General features: G+C 41.2%; 1 long non-coding RNA gene across 1 annotated transcript in view; it reads right to left on the bottom strand.

Annotated features, from left to right (window-relative positions):
- Positions 1–389: 389 nt before the first annotated feature.
- The window catches only part of LOC134733503 (uncharacterized), an 84,741-nt gene continuing 64,291 nt past the window's right edge, over positions 390–20,839 (bottom strand). Inside the window, exon 3 of the long non-coding RNA XR_010117045.1 lies at positions 390–500. This is a non-coding gene — a long non-coding RNA (uncharacterized lncRNA). The remainder of the gene's footprint in view (positions 501–20,839) is intronic.

Genomic DNA, 20,839 nt, shown 5'->3' with positions numbered 1-20,839 from the left:
TTTGACAATAGGTATCAAACATCTTTAAAATAAAAAATCTCAAGACCTTTGATGCAGTCATCATCCTTCACCCCTGTAAGAATCGATCCTGAGCACATATCAGAAATGGAAACAAAGATTTCTGCACAAAGATATTCATCACAGCATTAAGTATAATAGCAATAAAAGAAAGTGTACAAATGTCAAAGTTAGGAAATTAATGAAAAATATTATGATATATAGCCATAAGATAGAAAATTATGGCAGCCATCGAGAGTATGACTAAGAAGAGTCTTTAATCACATGAGAAAATATCCACACTACGATAGATGACAAGGCAGCATACAAATTGCATATATAATATGACCACCAGTAAATCAATATATGGCATGAGTTTTTATTTTAATTTACCGGGGTACAGTGATGACATGTTTGAGTTGAAGGACTCAGGGCTCCTTTTATGGGCTTATTTGCGTGGGGATGTTTGGGGCTACAGAAGAATCAAGGAGGTAGGAGGGTTCCTAGAGGGGGGAGAAAACAAGGACTATTAAAGATATATAATAATGTGACAATGTCTGATCCCTCACTATGATACTTTTGAGGTTCCCACTGAGAAGTTCTAGGCAGAATTTGAAAGATATTAAATGTCACTCTTCAAGGAAGCCTTTCAATTACCCCAGTGATGAGGTCACATGCCCCTGATCTATGCTGTCAAAGATTTTTGTGTTTTCTCCTTCCAAGCACATAAGAGATATTATCATTGTCTATTTAGACGATACGTGATTCTCACTCAGTTCTGCATTGTTGAATATGATAGCCACTATACATAGCATGTGGCTATTTCTATTTAAATTTAAGTCAAATAAAGCAAAACTTAACAATGCATTTCTTGCTCACACTGGCCACATTTCCAGCACACAATAGCCACACGTGGCAAGTGGTCATCATCATGGACAAGACAGATACAAAACGTGTTCCTCAGGGCAGTTTAGTTGAACAGTGCTGTCCCAGACTGCAATGTTATGAGGTCTTGCTCACATGCTATTCCTAGTTCCTAGCACAAATATCTGGCATATCACAGGCATTCAATAAAAATATATGCTGAAGGGGCCGGCTGCGGTGGCTCACGCCTGTAATCCCAGCACTTTGGGAGGCCCAGGCAGGTGGACCATTTGAGGTAAGGAGTTCGAGACCAGCTTGGCCAACATAGTGAAACTTTGTTTCTACTAAAAATATAAAAATTAGCTGGGCGTGGTGGTGTGAGCCAGTAATTCCAGCTACTCGGGAGGCTGAAGCAGGAGAATCACTTGAACCTGGGAGGCGGAGGTTGCAGTGAGCTGAGATTGCACCACTGCAATCCAGCCTGGGTGACAAAGTAAGACTCCATCTCAAAAAAGAAAAAAATATATATATATATATAAAGATATAAGACATATTGATAATATTAATATATATTAATGAAACATAATATTAATATATATTAATAAAATATATTAATATTTATATATTAATAAAATATATATTTATACAAATATATATATTTAATATATATCCCTTCCTTCAGCATATCTGTGGAGATGATTTTATAAAAAGGAGGTCCTTAGGACAGGAAGAGGAAACACACACACACACACACACACACACACCCCTCAGATATGTTCCTTTTTCAAATAACCAGCACCATTAAGATCTCATTATGAATGTATTTGGCAGGGAATAAATACAATAAATAATGATGATAGAATTCTGAGCTCTCAGTAGGCATTCAAACAGGCAGGACGGATCCTGACAGTGAGGGTGTCTGTGATGACATAAATCATAGCAGATCCAACTTCTCAGGACCACATCTGACCTGGAAGCAGCATGTCCCTGTCACAGGGGCTGGAGTGCTTGGCATGACAGAGCTGATTGAGGAGCTGATGGTGGCCGGCCTAGTCTCTCATCACTGACATTTTTTTTTCCCTGACAGCTAAAAGACAAAAGGTTTGCATTCGTGGCGGTGTACGTGGACATGAGGGTTCTGAACCTTAGGGCTCTAGAAGACCCATCCCATTCAACCTCTCTGTCTCCTCCGCCCAAAGAAAAAGCTAATAATTCAAGAACCTCAATGTGGAGCTGCATGAAATTGTTCTGCAACACACTTTCTTACCTATAGGAGGTGCTCAGATAAATGTTGAATTAACAGATAAGTCTGCAGCCATAAAAAGGAATAAGATCAGGTCCTTCACAGGGACATGGATGGAGCTGGAGGCCATTATTCTCAGCAAGCTAACGCAGGAACGGAAAACCAAACATTGCATGTTCTTGCTTATACGTGGGAGTTGAACAATGAGAACACACGGACACAGGGAGGGGAACAACACACACTGGGGCCTGTTGGGGGTTAAGGTGGGGGAGGGAGAGCATTAGGAATGCTGGGCTTAATACCCAGGTGATGGATTGATAGGTGCGGCAAACCACCATGGCACATGTTTACCTATGTAACACACCTGCACATGTACCCGGAAACTTAAAAGTAAAAATTTAATTAAAAAAAGAAATTACAAAAAAACAAAAACAAAAACAGGTAAGTCTTCGTCTTGGCAGGCTGGTAGCTGGTAAGAAACAGTCGCATATTCATTCAACAAGTGTTTATGGGGCACTAACTGGGTGTTAGGAATTATTTTAGGCATTTGGAATAGACCTGTGAACAAAACAGAAATCAACAAAAATGTCTGCCTTCATGAAACTTACATGCCAGGCTGGTTTTCAGCCCTGGCTGGCTATTAGAATCACCAGGGAAGTTCTGAAAAATCTCATTTCTTGGGACACAGCTCAGAGAAATTCTGAAACTCTATAGTTCAAGATGGGGAATAGGGATATGTCATTATTCTAAGTTTCCCAGGAGAGTCAAGGTACAGTGGCCTGGGAGCCTGGGAACCACTGTTGTAAAACAATGGTTCTCAAAGTGTGGTCCCTGGACCAGCAGTAGTGGCATCACCTGAAAACTTGGAGAAATGCAAATTCTCAGCCGGGTGCGGTGGCTCACGCCTGTAATCCCAGCACTTTGAGAGGCTAAGTGGGGTGGATCACGAGGTCAGGAGATCGAGACCATCCTGGCTAACATGATGAAACCCCGTCTCTACTAAAAATACAAAAAAAAAAAAAAAAAATTAGCCAGGCGTGGTGGCGGGCGCCTGTAGTCCCAGCTACTCGGAAGGCTGAGGCAGGAGAATGGCGTGAACCCAGGAGGCAGAACTTGCAGTGAGCAGAGATCATGCCACTGCACTCCAGCCTGGGAGACAGAGTGAGATTCCAACTCAAAAAAAGAGAAAGAAAGAAAGAAAGAAAGAAAGAAAGAAAGAAAGAAAGAAAGAAAGAAAGAAAGAAAGAAAGAAAGAAAGAAAGAAAGAAAGAGAAAGAAAGAAAGAAAGAAAGAAAGAAAGAAAGAAAGAAAGAAAGAAAGAAAGAAAGAAAGAAAGAGAAAGAAAGAAAGAAAGAAAGAAAGAAAGAAAGAAAGAAAGAAAGAAAGAAAGAAAGAAAGAAAGAAAGAGGGAGGGAGGGAGGGAGGGAGGGAGGGAGGAAGGAAGGAAGGAAGGAAGGAAGGAAGGAAGGGAAGGAAGGGAAGGAAGGAAAGAGAGAGAGAGAGAAAGAAAGAAAGAAAGAAAGGAAAGAAAGAAAGGAAGAAGGAAAGAAAGAGAAAGAGAGAAAGAAATGCAAATTCTCAGGCCTCTCCCCAGATGTACAGAACCAGAAACCCAGTGAGTGGGATCCAGCAAGCTGTATTTTCACAAGATCTCTATGAGATTTTATGTGCTTAAATTTGAGAACCATTGCTCTAAGCAAAATTACCTAGGGAGATGAGTTTTATGAGCCAGAGGAATCCTTCTCTCCATCTTTTCCCAATGTGCTTCTGCCAAGTCACTAAACCTGGAGAGGCACCCCAAGAGCAGCCTCCCCAGGCTGGTACCTGACAGCCACACTGGGTTTTCAGCAGCTCTTTCCAGCCACTCAGGAGGCTGCCCCACTTACCTAGGCTCCTCTCCCCACCCAGTTCCCCAATGAGCATAATCCTTCCCAGCTGCTGAGGCCTGCAGAATGGACATCCTCCAGTTGACCTCCCCATCATAAACTGAGATATGATGGTCCCCCACAGCTGTCTGAGGTCCTGGTCTCCCATAGGGCTGCACAGAAAGGGTGCACATTCATACACCAAGGCATGACCCGCTGCGGCGCACACACACCCAGAACCTCATTTTACTTAACACACACAAACACACCCCTACTCTATCACACATGTAATGTCACAAACACACAGTCACATATTCAGTTACACGTACATTCACATCCTCTTACTCTATTCTACACAGAGACACACACACACATGCACACACAATATCACGGGGCCAGTGATTCTCAAATGTATCTAAACATTGGACTTACCTGGGAGCTTTAAAAAATTCTGATGGTCAGGCCACAGCTCACACCAGTTAAGTCAGGATCTCTGGAGCTGAAAGCCAGGTACATAGCTGGCTTTAAATCTATCTAAAGTATATATTTATCACAGTTTCTTTATCCACTTACTGACTGATGAGCATTTGGGCTGCTTCCACATTTTTGCAGTTGTGAATTGTGCTGCTATAAACATGTATGTACAAGTATCTTTTTTGTATTATGACTACTTGTCCTCTGGGTAGGTACCCAGTAGTGGGATTGCTGGATCAAATGGTAGTTTTATTTTTAGTTCTTCAAGGAATATTCACAATGTTTTCCATAGTGGTTGTACTAGTTTACATTCCAACTAGCAGAGTAGAAGTGTTCCCTTTTCACTTCATCCACGCCAACATCTATTACTTTTTGATTTTCTTGATTATGGCCATTCTTGCAGGAGTAAGGTGGTATCACATTGTGGTTTTGATTTGCATTTCCCTGATCATTAGTGATGTTGAACATTCTTTCAACTGTCTATTCATGTCCTTAGCCCACTTTTGATGGGATTATTTGTTTTTTCTTGCTAATTTGAGTTCATTGTACATATGGTGAAACACTGCTCAGCCATAAAAATGAATGAATTAATGGCATTCACAGCAACCTGGATGGGACTGGAGATAGTTATTCTAAGTGAAGTAACTCAGGAATGAAAAACCAAACATCATATGTTCTCACTCATAAGTGGGAGCTAAGTTATGAGGATGCAAAGGCGTAAGAATGATACAATGGACTTTGGGGACTCAGAGGGAAAGTGGGGAGGGAGTGAGGGATAAAATACTACAAACTGGGTTCAGCGTGTATGATGGGTGCACCAAGATCTCACAAATCATGAATGAAGAAATTACTTATGTAACCAAATACCTCCTGCTTCCCAAAAGCCTATGGAAATAAAAACTTAAAAAAAAACTCAGGGAACTGTAAAAAAAATAAATAAAATAAAATTCTACCAAAAAAAATAACCTACGCAAGTGATTCTAACGTGCAACCAGGGTTGAAATCTACTCCTCTATACCATGGCCTTATGGCTAACAGAAAAAAGAAGTAAGAGGGTGTCAATTTCCTCTCACAATGGAAGAGGCAAGAGAAACGGAGAAAACTGAATTTAAAAGACTTCCAAACATCTCTGGTGGAATCCCTGGAGTCATAAATATCCAGACCACTCGTCTGGTGTTTCTCGTACATGTCCCACCATGTCTTTTTCCATTTGTGGATATCCATTAGTCAACGACTACTAGAAACACACTTTCATCAAACAAAGTTGGGTTTATTGATCGAATGCATTGGAGGAAATGGTGCACCACGGAGAACCATGAGGCATCAGTGTAAGAGACTGAGCAGGAGCTTCTTGCAGGATTTGGGCTTGTGCCGTACACTGTGGAAGAGGTTTCAAGGGAGCAGGGATTGGATATGTCAGGAAGGGAGGCCAATTCCATGACTAGGGCTTATCTAAGGGTCAAGAGGAATGAGGTTGACCTAAAATTCTACTTTATTTATTATTATTATTATTATTGATAAAGAAGCAGGCATAAGGCAGGAAATAAAGATATTTTATGATTCTTATGCTTTGGACAATGTTCTTGCTTTTGTTTGTGCTCAGACACAATTATGGGCCAGTCTTGTGTTTGTCTTGCTCCATCATTAGCTGCAGAGTGGTCCTTGTCTGACATTTATCATTTGTGAAATTGTTCCTGTTCAGGAGGACAGCGGGAGAGACTACCCGGACATGCCAGGCCAGCTCCCGCCTGTCAGCAGCCGCCTTTTTCTTTCCCCTATCTCATCCTCTGTTCTCCACATTAACTCTGTATTGTTTCTTTGCTTCTAAAATGTGTCTGCTTCTTCCACAAGGCGATGAACTTCATCTTTTCAACATCCTTTATAATACATGGCACAGTGCTAGGCACATCGGTGAGGGAACTCTAACATTCTGAAAAGAACATGAGGTTTTGATTTGGAATCAGAAGATCCGCTTTCAATTCCCACTTTCTACTTGCTAAGTATGCAATTTGGGCAAGTGGCTCAATTTCTCTGAGCCCCAGATGGGGATGATAATCCCTGTCTAGTTCACTGGATTTCCAGGAGAAGGAAAATGAGACAACTCTGCAACCACAAGGAGTTGGCAAAGCAGCAGATTCTCGAGAAATGTGCAAAGGGTAAGTAAATGGAGAGAAGAGGTGATTGGTTTGACCAATAGCTTTATCAAGGGTTGCAAAGGACCATGCCTTAAGAGACCTCTAAAGACACCATAGTGGATGCAGGAAGTCAAAAAACAGGTGGAGTTCTAGTCACCCAGGTGATCCTTCAGCTCTTAGAAACAGCCTTCAAGATAAGCAACTAGAGGTTGAATTTGTTTAGAATGCCGCACTCCAGCAGTTTCTGCACGCCTACTATGTGCCACGCATTGTGATACAGATGTAGAAAGAAAATTAGAGGTTTTTTTTTCCCCCCCAAAGATGCTTCCAGTCTATTGGGAGAAAGAGAGGTTGCAACTTGACATAATAAACAATAAAGGCACTTACAAAGTACAGCACAGCATAGAGCAAAGAGGAGTTAATTCTATCAGTGGCTGGGCAGAAGAAGAGCCACTGGAGATGGTAGGGAAAACCACAGAAAAAGGAGAATGCTTCAGCCGGGATTTGGGGTTTTGTTTGTTTGTTTGTTTGAAGTGAAGTCTCGCTCTGTTGCCCAGGCTGGAGTGCAGTGGTGTGATCTCGGTTCACTGCAACCGCTGCCTCCCAGGTTCAAGCAATTCTTCAAGCTACTCAAGCCTCCTGAGTAGCTGAGACTATAGGTACACACCACCATGTCCAGCTAATTTTTGTATTTTTAGTAGAGACGGGGTTTCTCTATGTTGGCCAGGCTGGTCTCGAACTCCTGACCTCAAGTTATCTGCCTGCCTCAGCCTCCCAAAGTGCTGGGAGTGCAGGTGTGAGCCACTGCACCTGGCCAGGCTGGGCTTTTGAAGGATGGATAGGAGGTTTCCAGGCAGATAGATGAGGAAATGTGAAGGGGAATATTCCAGCAGAAGTGTGAGGGGCAGTGGGTTCAAAGGTACAACAGCATGAACTACTCTGATGTAACCCGAGATCTTGAAACCCATTTATAAATAAGTGGTGATATGAATGGGTATGAGACAGTCATATCCACCCCAGCTCCTAACAAAATTGTTTAGGGCACAGCCCTGGGCTCTTCCCTTGGCATTTGTCTTTTTCGTGGACATTCAGAAGCTAATTTAGGGGCAGCTGTCAAGAGCTTTGAGCTTACAGACCATGTGAGTGAACTTCCTCTGGGTAACCGAAACGGAGAGAAATCTGGCCAAAGGAACTAGCCAGAGAGAACTTCCTTAAAGGATCCTTTTAAAATAGACTACATACAACTCAGAGGAGCGCGTACCTCCTGGGTACCTTCTACTGGGGTGGATATTCTTTCCAGCTCTCCCTTGCTGAATCCACACCGTAGCCAACTGGCTAATGAACCACTCGAGCCACGTCCACATGTCAGCTGTCCCAAAAGCAGTTAACCTTGAAACAACTGTGCCCCGCCCCCGCCACAAAGGCAAGCATACAGCAATGTTCACTTCTAGAATCCCTCTTCTGGGTGACCGAGGGCCTGATGAAGACACAGGTGCCACAACACATATAAAGAGGCCATCTTCATAGGTCCAGGCTACTACAACAAATTATCATAGACTGGGTGGCTTTAACACTAGAAATTCCTAATTCACAGCTCTGGAGGCTAGAATTCTGAGATTAGGGTGTTAGGATGATCAGATTCTGGTGAGAGCTCTCTTCCAGGTTATCGACAGCTGACTACTTGTCGTATCCTCACTTGGCAGAAAGAGGATGGGAGAGTGCTGTAGGTCCCTTAAAAAAGGGCACTATTCCCATTCATGATGCTCCACCCTCACAACCTCATTAATTAGCTCCCAAAGGCGCCACATCCTAATACCATCACACTGGGGGTTAGAATTTAAAAATGTAAATTTTAGGCCGGCCATGGCGGCTCATACCCGTAATCCCAGCACTTTTTTGGGGCTGAGGCAGGCAGAACACTTGAGGTTAGGAGTTTGAGGCCAGCCTGGCCAATATGGTGAAACCCTATCTCTAGAAAAATACAAAATTTAGCCGGGCACAGTGGTGTGTACCTGTAATCCCAGCTACTCAGGAGGCTGAGGCAGGAGGATTCCTTGAACCTGGGAGGTGGAGGTTGCAGTGAGCCAAGATCATGCCACTGCACTCCAGCCTGGGCAACAGAGGGAGACCCTGTCTCAAACAAACAAACAAACAAATATACATAAATATAAATTTTGAGGAGACACGAGCATTTAATTCAATACAAAGTCCAATATACACATAATTAAAATTGGTGTATGAACAAATAAATTTAACTAGACCTTGACTTTCTCATCTGCATCTCTAGAAGTTTACATATTCAACTTGGGTTTTTAGAAAAGCATTTAACCATCTCATTTAAAAAATGAGAGTTATCAGTTTCAGAAGAATTTAATATTGAGTGCTGTGAGAGAGGATCAAAGAAAATCCTGATTAGGAGTAGGAAGGTGCCGGGCGCGGTGGCTCACGCTTATAATCCCAGCACTTTGGGAGGCCGAGGCGGGCGGATCATGAGGTCAGGAGATCGAGACCACAGTGAAACCCCGTCTCTACTAAAAATACAAAAAATTAGCCGGGCGTGGTGGCGGGCGCCTGTAGTCCCAGCTACTCGGAGAGGCTGAGGCAGGAGAATGGCGTGAACCCGGGAGGCGGAGCTTGCAGTGAGCCGAGATTGCGCCACTGCACTCCAGCCTGGGCGACAGTGCGAGACTCCATCTCAAAAAAAAAAAAAAAAAAGGAGTAGGAAGGTGTGTTGAGGAAGTCACGTCTTCCGGTCACTGTCCCATCCTCAGGCACCACCTACAAGGGGCATTCAGCACTCTCAGAGCTGTTCTGATTCCTAATCTGAACTTCCCCTCCCAAAGGCTCCACATCCTAATACCATCACATTGGGGGTTAGAATTTAAAAACGTAAATTTTAGGCCAGCCATGGTGGCTTATACCTGTAATCTCATCACTTTGGGGGGCTGATATATCTTTCATATAGCTTTCCATTTTTCCCACCCTCCCTTTGACACTCCTAGATATCAACCTCACTCTGTGCTCTCCTATTACCCTCTTCTCTCTATAAACCTTAGGCTTAAAACTACTTCCCTGACTCGATCCCTACTGATATTTTTCTCTTTTTACATTTTACATCAGCATCCTGGAGGTATAATTTCTAGATAATAAAATGTATCCATCTTAAGAGCACAGCTTGATGAGTTTCAACAAATGGTTGTTCACATAACCAGCATCCCAATCAAAATACAAAACCCAAATCGGTGACCTCATTCTCCTCTGTAGTCAGCCCTTTCTGTGACTATAATGTTCCTGTTCTAGAATTCATTATGAATAGAATAATACAGCATGTGCTCTTTTGTGTTTTGTGTCTGACTGCTCTTATTCAGTGCTGTGTCTCTGAAATTCATCCACATTGTTGTACATGCCAGTCGTTTATTCTTTTTTTTTTTTTTTTTTTTTTTTTTTTTTTTGATGGAGTCTTGCTCTGTCACCCAGGCTAGAGTGCAGTGGCGCAATCTCAGTTCACTGCAACCTCCGCCTCTCAGGTTCAAGTGATTCTCCTGCCTCAGCCTCCTGAGTAGCTGGGATTACAGTCGCTTGCCACCATGCCTGGCTAATTTTTATATTTTTAGTAGAGACCGGGTTTCACCATGTTGGCCAGGCTGGTCTTGAACTCCTGACCTCAGCCTCGATCCACCCGCCTCGGCCTCCCAAAGTGCTGGGATTACAGGTGTGAAACACCGTGCCCAGCCCTCGTTTATTCTTTTTGTGGCTGAAAAGTATTTATTTGTATGAATATACACATTCATGTATCCATCCACATGTTGAAAGATATTTGGGTTTTTCCAGCTTTTGAGTAGTACAAATGAAGTAGCTATAAACATTCGAAGTCCTGCACTGCCTTTGTTCAGTGTGCGAAGAATAGTTCTTTCATATATCTTGTCCAGTTGGCTAACGTCTCACAGTGGGAACATACCATTGGCCAGCGGCAAGATAATCTTTAGTTATTATCAACAAATTGGCCTCCCTGCCACACCCAGACCTGCTGTTCTCATCCTATTCCAGGATGCACTGTTTGGCTCAACCCTAAGACCCTCCTGTCCCAGGGAAGCATTTCTACCAGGCGTGCTGCTGCCCTAAAAATAGAAAGCAGATATTTAAAAATCAGACTTTGGTAATCAGGTTAACATCAACCAGTGAAAAGTCATGGTGATGGCATACATTCCCTGACATGATGTCACAAGAAGGACACTTTTCTCCATAGTATTCTTCACCAAGACTGCAACACCAGACCGATTAATCATGAGAAACCCAAATTGACAGGTGACATAACACCTGGCCAGTACCCTTGAAAACTCTCAAGGTCAAGAAAAAACAGGAAAGACTGAGAAAGTGTCACAGACCAAAGGAGAGTAAGGAGACATGCCCACGAAGTATAAAGCAATATCCTCAAAGGGGTCTTAGATCAACAACAACAAAAAATGACATTAATGGAAAAACTGGTAAATCTACATAAAGTCTAGAGTTTGGCGGAGAGTAATGGACCAGTGTTGGTTTCTTAGTTTTGACAAATGTACATTCCATGCTGATACAAGAGGTTACAAAAGAGGAAGCTAGGTAAGGGAATTGTCTGTACTATTTTTGCAACTTTTCTGCAAACATTAAATTATTCAAAAATAAAAATTAATTTAAAAAATGTCAAGCTGTAACAGTCTCAGCCCATGATGGCAATAAAGCAATATACCTGAGCTGTGGCCGTTGAGTCTAAGCCTGCTCTGCTGCCCCTACACTTGCATTTTCCTGAGAAAGGTGGATGACCCCTCGTCTGCACTTCTGGTTTATTTTTTCTTTGCTTTTTGTCCAGATCTTCCTGGGATTTATGATTGTTACATCACTGCATTGTTAATATAGCCAGAAATCCTTTCTGTGGCCTTTCCCACAGGTTGGGTGATAAACTGCCCCAACCCAAGGAGGGAGAGACGCTCCTTTGAACAAAGCAGAGATGTGTTCACATTCAATTCCAGCTAGCTCCAGGAAGAGGAAGAGAAAGCTGTGGGGGCACATACCCTCCAAAGTTCTTTGGGTAGCATTATGGCCTCTAATACCCTGGCTTTTCCATCGTTTTCCCTTTTTCACTGGAAAGCAAAGCACCCCAGGGTGGGTGAGGTTGCCATTTTACAAACCCTGCACCCCACTCTGTAGGTTTATTTCCCGAGGTTAACGATCTCAATAAATCGGCCTTGTCTTGCCTCTGCTAAGCTGCTTGAGAAATGTTTTATAGTCAACATAGATCAGATTGGTACTTTATTCCTTTGAAAGTTGTCCTCGGTAGAAGTTCTCGCTCTACCTAATGAACCAATATTAGTTTAACTACATGTTATTAATTAGAAGTGGAATTTTATGCAGAATCTTTTTCCCCTACTAAAAAAGAAAAAGGAATATTGTACTTCACAGATTCTTAACAGAATAGTAGTCTCTGGATTTATGGGCCTCTTTTAATCGATGTCATGAAATATCTTTTAAGGGTATCCTGCACTTAGGGACTTCATTCTCCTTCCACACAAGATCTGGTATATAGGTAACTCTCTATAGCCCAGGTCATTTAGCTTTCATGTGTGGGAGAAGACCTTTCATCTTAGGCTCTCAACCTTTTCTTCATCTCAAACCTTTTCCTGGTAAGTCGACATGAATTCTGTGCAAAAGAAAACAAATGCCACGTCTGCTGGCCATTCTGGCCACAGATTTAGGGAAATGTCTTTATTTGGGTTATTCCAGAAGTAAACACTGAAATAAGGATTCAAGTTGCAAGTACCTTATTAGGAAGTGATCCAAGGCCACATGAGCAGGGAGAAGAGAAGACAGGGAAACAATGGAAATTCATATAAAGGGGGTGTTATCAGGTAATTCATACAAAGGGGGTACAATCAGATAAGTTATCATATAAAGGGGGTAGTTATTATTATGGGTAACTGGGGCTTACCTACACTGGCATACTCTGGATCCAATATAGAATGCACACCTCGGAGTCATCCACCAGGGAGACTGGGAGCTGGGTCTTCATTCCCCATCTTTCAATTGTCACAGGTTGGCAGCTACTCCTGGGGGGTGTTAATTTCCCAACCCTCCTGGCCTCCCCTTCTAGCCTCTGTCCATGGGCGGAGTGGACTCCAATGATCAAAGAGAGCCTTCAAGCAAAGAGACACAGGCACTGGCAGTTGCAAGTTAGGCCAACTTCCAGGGAAATGGTGGAGCTGATAGATGATGGCTGGCCACCAGAAGTACATGCAAATCAGTGGACCAGGGCAGAGATGGGGATGCAGCCCAGCCCTCCAGCCCTCTGGCCATGTTGGATAAATTGCACTTCTGCCTTTAGCATCAAGAGAACACCTGGCATGATTTCAGAAAAGATCAGGCACGTTCAGGGTTGTATGGCCATAGACATCTGGCATGATTTCAAAAGTGTGGTGGGTTAGTCCAGCTCTGGGAACCTGCCAGCTGGAAGTCAGCATGCTGCCTCTCTCTGTGTGGTCCTAGGAAATGACACAGTAGAAAGATTATGAGCCAGTAGGACTGGTTCTGCCACTAGTGGTTACCTTAGGAAAGTCACTTGACCTCTCTGAAACTCAGTTTCTTCTATCTGTGATAGATAGATAGATAGATAGATAGATAGATAGATAGATAGATAGATGATAGATAGATAGATGAAACTATCTAAGATGTGATCTCGTTAGTACTTACCCTGAATGAAAGCTAATATTATCTCATCTATAATTAGGAAAGCTAGGGTGTCCCATGTTGCTGAGTCAAATGAGATAACATACTCATCAGGCTCTGTTATGAACTAAATGTTTGTGTTTCCCCAAAATTTGTATGTTGAAATTCTAATCTTCCATGTGATGATATTTGGAGGTGGGGCCTTTAGCACATAATTAATTTTACATGAGGTCATGAGGGTGGTGCTCTCATAATGGGATTAGCGTCCTTCTAAGAAGAGGAAGAGACAGAATAACTCTCTCCAAGAACACACACCATGGAAAGGCCATGTGACGACACCGCAAGAAGCAAACTGTCTAGAAGTCAGGAAGAGAACCCTCAGAAGACGCTGAATCTGCAGACGACTTGATCTTGGACTTCCCAGCCACCAGAATCATGAAAAATAAAATGTGTTGTTGAAGCCTCTCAGTCTCTGGTATTTTGTTATAGCAGTTCTAGCTGACAAAGTCAGCATCCTACAAAAGATAAGGTAGTGTTGATAAGAACTCCATAAGGGATGCCAAAAATACAGCCCAAAGTAACCCAGGGTGTCCTAGGTTACTAAAAATATTGTAACCAATGTATGAAAATTGATATGAGATTTCAGGGGTTGTAAGAAACATAAAAATCAAATGTAACTCATGATCTTTGTTTGGATCCTGGCTTAAAAAAACTGTTTTATATATATATATATATATATATATATATATATATATATATATATATATATACATTTGAAACAAATGGAGAAATTTGAATATGGAGCAACATATTAGATGATATTAAGGAATTTGTATGTATTTTGTTAGGTGCAATATGGTACTATGGTTTAGTAGGAAAGTGATCTCTTTTTTTTTTTTTTGAAATGTAGTCTCGCTCTGTCACCCAGACTGGAGTGCAGTGGCTTGATCTCGGCTCACTGCAATCTCCACCTCCTGGGTTTAAGTGATTCTCCTGCCTCAGGCTCCTGAGTAGCTGGGACTACAGGTGCCCACCACCACGCCTGGCTACTTTTTGTATTTTTAGTAGAGATGGGGTTTCGCCATGTTGGCCAAGCTGGTCTGAAACTCCTGACCTCAGGTGATCCACCTGCCTCAGCCTCCCCAAGTTCTGGGATTACAGGCATGAGCCAACACACCCAGCCAATCTCATTATTTTGGAGATGCAAGTTCATATATGTAGAGGTGAAATGTTATGATGTCTGCATTTAATTTAAAATAATTGAGTAAAATGTGGCAAAATGCTAACAAATGCTGTGTGGTAGCTATATTCATTATACTGTTTACTTTTTATATGTTTGAAAAGTTTCATAATAAAAATTTTAAAATGTTTTTAAGGAACTTTTAAAATATATTTTTCTAATATCAAAAAAGCAGACAGCACAATTGGGATTTATTTATGTTGTTGTATTGAACCCTAGTTCATTTATTTTTTATTGAAAATTTTATTGGGATAATTATAGATTCACATGTAGTTGTGAGAAATAATAGAGTTTCCATGTATACTTTACCCAGTGGTAACATTTTGCAAAACTAGAGTATAATATCATAACCAATCTAAGCTTCTTCCAAATTCTCTTGTTTTACTTGTACTTATTGGTATCTATGTGCATAGTGAATTGTATACAATTTTATCACGCACATAAGTACGTGTCACGATACTGAAAAGTTCCATCACTCCAAGGATCCCTCCCTCATGTTGTCCTTTTAAAACCACGCCCATCTCCCCTTCTTCACCCCTCCCCATCTCTAAAATCTGGCTCCCCTACTTTTAAAATTTTTGTCATTTCAAAAATGTTCTATAAATGGCATCATATGGCATGTAGCCTTTAGTGATCGGCTTTTCTTCCTTGGCATAATACCCTGGAGATTTATTCGAGTGATTGCATGCATCAAAAGTGTAGCCCTTTCTCCTGTTGAGTCCCGTTCCGTGAAATCTCCATATCACAGTTTGCTAAACCATTCACCTGTTGAAAGATGTCAGGGCTGACTCCAGTTTGGGGGCTATTACAGATAAAGCAGTTATAAATATTTGTATACAGGTTTGAGCATACATTTTCATTTCTCTGGCAGAAATGTTCAGGAGTATAATTGCTGGGTCATATGTTAACTGTATGTTTCGGTTTATTTTTAAAAACTGCCAAACTGTTTTCCAAAGTGGCTGTATCATTTTACATTCCCCACCAGCACTGTGCCAGGGATCCAGGTTTTCCACAACCCTGTCAGCATTTGCTGTTGTGACTACTTTTTATTTTAGCCTTCTGATAGATGTGTAGTGATTTCTCATTGTCTTAATTTGCCTTCCCCTGATGGCTAAAGATCCCGAGCATCTTTCCCTGTCCTTCTCTGCCATCTGTATATCCTGCTCTGTGAAATGCCTGTTCATGCTTTCCCATTTCCTAATTGGATTGTGTTTGTTTTGCTTTTACTGTTGAATCTTGGGAGTTCCTTGTATATTTAGATCCTAACACCTTGTCAGTTATGTGGTTTGCAAATATTATTTCCCAGTCTATCATGTGTCTTCACATGAGCTTTCTCAGAGCAAAAGTTTTTAGTTTTGATGAGATCCAATTTAAGCTCACGGATTGTTCACTGTTCTATAGTAATCCATTATGTGACTATACCACAATGTGTGGGCCAGACCAAGTGACTTCCTGCTAACAAATAGAATATCACTAAAGTGGTGAGATAATTGAGGTTAGGCTGTTAAAAAAAAAAAAAAAAAACTGTGCCGTCAGTCTTGCTTACCCTCTCTCACTCTCTTGCTGGTTCACTCTAAGAGAACACAGCTGCCAAGTTGTGAGCTGCTCAATGGAGAATCCCATGTGATAAGGAACTGACGTCTCCAGCCAATAGCCACTGAGGGCCTGAGGCTGCCAATAACCAGGTGAATGGGCTTGGAAGTAGATCCTACCCAGTCAAGCCTTGAGATGATGGCTGTAGCCCAGCCAACACCGTGATCACAGCCTGTGAGAAGGACTGAACCAGGGGTACCCAGCCAGTTCCCATCCCAAGGAAACAGTAAGAAAATACATTTTCTAATTTTAAGCTTCTAAGTGTTGGCATAATTTGTTATGCAGCTAATACACACAATATGTCTCATTTATGGCCATTTAAGATGTTTCCATTTTGTATTATTATAAACAGTGAAGCAATGCGGATTCTTGTAGAGATGTACTTGAGCACATATGGAATAGTTTCTTGGGGTGTGTGCCTGGTAGGGAAATTTATTCACTATGGAATATCAAATGCAAAATTTTACTAGATTTTACCGAACTGTTACCTATAGTATTTGAAACATTCCCAACAAAAGGTATCCTCGTTTTGCCACATTCTACTCAACTTTTGGTACTGCCATATTGATGGGTGTGGAATGGCATCATATTTCTCAAAAAAAATTTTGAGATAGGGTCTTGCTCTGTTGTCCAGGCAGGAGTGCAGTGGCACAATCATTGCTCACTGCAGCCTCAAAACTTTGAGACTCAAGTGATTCTCCCACCTCATCCTCTCAAGTAGCTGGGCTGAAAAGGTGCACAGCACCATGCCTAGCTAATTCTGTTTTTTTTAGGAAGACAGGGTTTTGCTATGTTGCCTAGGCTGTTCCCGAATCGCTGGGCTCAAGTGATCCTACCGCCTCAGCCTGGAAAAGAGCTGGGCTTACAGATATGAGCCACCATGCCTGGCCACTTAATTTCCAAATTTAATTGCCCTAATTAATAAAGAAGACATCAGTTCATATTTATCGGTCTTTGGGGTTTCTTATTCTGCAGATTGCCTGTTCTCATCATTTTCCCCTTTTCCCTTTGGTTGTGCTAAATTGTTAAATTAAATAAGCAGGAGGCCATTGGCCTGAGGCTGTCTCTGTACTTTGAGTTCCTATGTAATGAACTGCAACCTAATTTAGCATGTAAACAAACCAAAATGTAATTTAGGAGTCTATTTTTTGTAACAGAGAGCCAGGTCTCCACCAATCACAAACAGCCAAGCCTCACCAATCACATGCAGCCAACTGATCAGACCATGTCCAAATAAGGCAAAGCCCAGCTGTAACCTATCAAGCTATTTCTGTATTTTACTTCCATTTTCTGTCTATAAATACTCACTGCCCACTCAGAGATGAGCTCTCCAAACTTCTCCTGGTTCTGCATGCTGTGTGATTCCTGTCATTCTTTGCCCAAAAAAAACTCTGCTAGATTTATTTTTGTTGAAAGTTTTTAACAGTTGTTTGTAGTTTTTGGAATTGACTTGTAGGAGTTCCTTATGTCTTTAGGAAACTAATTCTCTATATTGCAAATGTATTCTGCTAGTCACTGGTTTGTTGTTACACTTTACTTATATTGTATTCAACATACAGAAGTTTTAAATTTAGTGTAGCCAAATTTATCAGTTGCTACACTTCAGGGTTCTACTTTCTTCATCTTAATTAAGCAACATGTATTTTCCAAAGATGTAAAGATATTCCACTTTAGTTCCTTCTAAAAGCCGTAAGGCTTTGCTTTTTTTACATTCAGACCTTTGATCCACCTGGAGTTTAGAATATGATGTGACCTAAGGATGTTTATGTAGGGTTTTCTGATTTGATAATCAATAATCCTATTCATTTAATACTTTTTCCCACTGATTTTACTTTTTTCCTGCTGATCTTAAATGCTGTGTTTGCCATACAACCAGTTTCTCTCTCTCTCTCTCTCTGTGTGTGTGTATGTGTGTGTGTGTGCACGTGTGTGTGTAAGAGACAGAGAGAGAGAGAATGTGTGTGTGTTATGGGGTTCTAGACTCTATTCTGTTCACTTCATTAGTTTATTGTCTATGCCTGTGCCAATATCACAGTGTTTTAATGGATATATGTTTTGAAGAGGTTTTGATATCAGGTAGAAAGAGCTCCAGCTCTGTTCTATTTCTAAATTATCTTCTCTTCTCTTTGCCCATTATTCCTCTGTATGGTTTTCAGAATTGGTTTGCCAAACACCACCAAAATCATTGTTTGGATTTTGATGGATAAAATTTATTATTGTGGGGAAATTTGCATAACAATAATATTGAGTCCTCCCACAAGACAGAAAACATCCTAAGCAGAGAAAAATCAATTCTTACAAAACATCTGAAAAGGGTTGTATTTTATGTCCTCATCCCAGCATGTAAAGACTGTCTATAGAGCACCTGCTAAGCTTGAACTTGGCCCTCTGACCTATTATCTTGGTACATTTATAACAACTCCCAGCTGTCCATCAGACATTCATGTTAGATGTCAAAATGTGGTTCTTAGTGCTGTTTGTCAGTATTCTACACAGAAACCCAGGAATGCCCAAACCCCTTCCTGCCAATCAGCACCAGCGACTTTTATACACAAAGGACAATAGAAGAATAAGAACAAGAATACCACTGTATTAAGATCAAAGCAAACACCCAATAATTCTCAGTGTAATAATTGTCTGTGTTTAGAAAAGTTTGAATCATGTAGCTTAAGCATTTTACCCAAGCAAGGGCTTCTCCTCCCCCTCCATAATCTAAATCTTGGAACAACTTAGAGGTAAGCAGAAGAGAGATAAAGGAAAGAAGACTGTCCTGAAGGGCAAATTCTGGTCTAACTTGACTAACCAACTTTAAGCTCAGAAGAGGTATTTAAAAAAAAAAAAGATGGAGATAAAGGGTGGCCTGACATTAGGTCTGTAACAAGAATCACAAGAGAAGAGAGACTAGGATTCTGCCTAAAGTACACAATATCCACTGCATCTAGTAAAACAGCATTCAATTAATATTATAGGTGCCAACCAAGGAATAGCACCTTCTCCTTCCTTGGGTAGAGAGTTAGGAAGATGGCAATGGAGATGAACTTGGTATGGGCAGACAGACCAATTCAGATTCCGTCCCTCAAATTTGTTCACAGGCCATTCACTCACTTACTTGTTGTTCAATCATTTATTTCTCAAACACTGTTAAGTACAGTCAGTCCTCACTACCCACAGATTCCAGATTTGAAGGATAACCTGTCTTGGTTTATTTTGTGCTGCTATAATAGAATACCACAGACTAGGCAATTTACAACGAACAGAAATGTATTGGCTCATGGCTCTGCAGGCTGGGAAGTCCAAGATTGAAGCAGCTGGCATCTAGCAAGGGACTACTTACTGCTTCATCCCACAATGGAACAGCAAAGAGAGGGGGAGAGAGAGAGACAAAAGGGAACCAAACTCGTCCTTTTATAAAGAACCAACTCCCAAAATAACAAACCTACTCCTGTGATAAGAGCATTAATCCATTTACGAGGGCAGAGCCCTTATGGCCTAATAATCTCTTAAAGGTCTTACCTCTTAATATTGTTACAATGGTAATTCAATTTTGACAGGAGTTGGGGAAGGGGGTAAATATTCAAACCATAGCATCACCTACTTACTATAATTTATTTATGATCTTTCAATGCTTTTGAGGTCTTTGCAGATAAATGAAGAAGAATAAAAAGTTTGAGGCACTCAACATACACATTCCCAGTAGAGGTTAAAGCCAACACTCTGCCTTCTTGCTTCAGCTCTCCTACCTCAAATAAATGTCCTTCTTGCAGTCAACTTAGTCCCATATTTTTGCATCATATATATGTGTGTGTGTGCATATATATATACATATATATATGCACACACACACATACATACAGTATATATATACTATATATGGTATATATACACCATAGATTACTATACTATATATACACCATAGATTACTATTAAGCCATTATAAAGACTAAAATCATGTCTTTTGCAGCAACATAGATAGAACTGGAGGCCTTTATCTTAAATGAAACAACTTAGCAACAGAAAGTCAAATACTGTGTGTTCTCACTTCTAAGTGGAAGCTAAATAATGTGTACACATGAAGGTAGAGAGTGAAATAATAAACATTGGAGACTTGGAAGGGTGGAAGGGTGGGAGGTAGGTGAAGGAAGAGAAGTTACTTCATGAGTACAATGTATATCCTTTGGGTGATAGTTACACTAAAAGCCCAGACTTCATCACTATGCAATATATCCATGAGATAAAACTGCATTTGTACCCTTTAAATTTATACAAATATATTTATTTTCTTTTATTATACTTTAAGTTCTATGCAGAATACGTGTGCAGAACGTGCGAGTTTGTTACATAGGTATACAGGTGCCATGGTTTGCTGCACCCATCAACTTGTCATCTACATTAGGTATTTCTCCTAATGCTATCCCTCCCCTAGCCCCCCACCCCCTGACAGGCCCTGGTGTGTAATGTTCCCCTCCCTGTGTCCACATGTTCTCATTGTTCAACTCCCACTTATGAGTGAGAACATGCGGGATTTGGTTTTCTGTTCTTGTGTTATTTTGCTGAGAATGATGGTTTCCAGCTTCATCCATGTCCCTGCAAAGGACATGAACTCAACCTAGGTATATACCCAAAGGATTATAAATCATTCTACTATAAAGACACATGCACACCTATGTTTGTTGCAGCACTGTTCACAATACCAAAGACTTGGAACCAACCCAAATGCCCATCAATGACAGAC

The sequence above is a fragment of the Symphalangus syndactylus genome, chromosome 18 (genome assembly GCF_028878055.3).
Source record: "Symphalangus syndactylus isolate Jambi chromosome 18, NHGRI_mSymSyn1-v2.1_pri, whole genome shotgun sequence".
Classification (NCBI taxonomy): Eukaryota; Metazoa; Chordata; class Mammalia; order Primates; family Hylobatidae; genus Symphalangus; species Symphalangus syndactylus.
The sequence above is the reverse complement of the archived record's forward strand: the minus strand, read 5'-3'. Positions and strand labels throughout refer to the sequence as shown.